This window comes from Myotis lucifugus, unplaced genomic scaffold (assembly GCF_000147115.1).
Source record: "Myotis lucifugus unplaced genomic scaffold, Myoluc2.0 scaffold_95, whole genome shotgun sequence".
Lineage (NCBI taxonomy): Eukaryota > Metazoa > Chordata > Mammalia > Chiroptera > Vespertilionidae > Myotis > Myotis lucifugus.
This window is the reverse complement of record NW_005871143.1, coordinates 94,775-96,188: the sequence shown is the minus strand read 5'-3', so window position 1 is coordinate 96,188 and position 1,414 is coordinate 94,775. Positions and strand designations below refer to the sequence as shown.

At 50.1% G+C, this 1,414-nt stretch overlaps 1 protein-coding gene across 10 annotated transcripts in view; it reads right to left on the bottom strand.

Annotated features, from left to right (window-relative positions):
- Window positions 1-1,414, bottom strand: part of NUP153 (nucleoporin 153) — a 75,039-nt gene that overhangs the window by 48,259 nt on the left and 25,366 nt on the right. The window lies entirely within an intron of this gene.

Sequence of the window (1,414 nt, the reverse complement as noted above, 5' to 3'; positions counted from 1 at the left end):
CCCCTTAGGGTGGGGGTCCACTGGGGTGCCTGCCAGTCTGGGTGAGGGCTGAGGCGCTTCAGACTGGCCAAGCCCCGGCACAGAAGCTCCCAGCTCTCCTTTTTTCTTTATTTTTTATCTGGGGTTTATTTACCCTCTATAATTGAAACTTTGTAGCCTTGAGAGGAGCTTAGAGCCGGCCAGAGCGGGCAGGAGGGAAGCCTCCTGCTTGCTCCAGCTCCGTGGCCACGGGCCCGCTGAAAGCGGGTATCTGGGGTTTATTTACCTTCTATAATTGAAACTTTGTTGCTTTGAGTGGAGCTCAGAGCCGCTGGGGCAGGCAGGGAAGCTTGGCTTCCTCCATCATTGGGGCAACCAAACCTCTTGCTCGCTCCAGCTCCGTGGCTGCCGGCCGCCATCTTGGTTGGGTTAATTTGCATATAGCCGCTCTGATTGGCTGGTGGGCGTGGCTTAAGGTGTAGCGAAGGTATGGTCAATTTGCATGTTTGCCTTTTATTAGTGTAGATATATTTAGTAAAATATGTACAGGATTGGTGTGATGAATACTACAAAATACTGATGAAAGGAAATGTAAAAGACCTAAACAGCCCTGGCTGGAGTTTCTCAGTGGTTAGAGCATTGGCCCTTTGCACCAAAGGGTCATGGGTTCGACTCCCGGTCAAGGGCACGTGCCTGGGTTGCGGATTCAATCCCTGGCCCTAATCGGTCGGGAGCATGTACAGGAGACAGCTTATCAATGCGTCTTTCTCACATCGATGTTTCTTTCTCCCTCCAATCCTCCCTCCCTTCCACTCTCTCTAAAAGTCAATGGAAAAAATATCCTTGGGTGAGGATTAACAAAACAAAAAAAGACCTAACTAAATAAAGAGACATATTGTGCTCATGGACTGGAAGACTCAATTTTGTTAAGATGTATATTTTCCGGGTCTGGGGTTACATTGATCTTTAGACTCAATGTAACCCCACACAAAATCCCTGTAGACTTTAAAAACTGACATGGGGATTATAAAATTATAAAAAACCAAAGGAATTAGGAAAGCCAAAACAAGCTTAAAAAAAAAAAAAGCTGGAGGACTCATATCATCTGATTTCAAGACTTACTATCTATACTAATAAAAGAGTAATATGCTAATTAGACCAGGAAACCTTCCGGATGTCCTTCCAAACAAAGCTTTGGTGGCAGGGCCGACGCAGAGGCGGTTAGAGGCAATCAGGCCAGGAGGGGAGGGCAGTTGGGGGTGAGCAGGCTGGCGGGGGGGGGGGGGGGCGAGCGTTTGGGGGCCAACAGGAGGGCAGTTGGGGGGCAAACAGGCTGGCAGGGGGGAGCATTTGGGGGCGAACAGGCTGGCACGGGGGGCAGTTGGGGGCAAACAGGCCGGCGGGGGTGGGGGGGGGCAGTTGAGGGCAAAAAAGC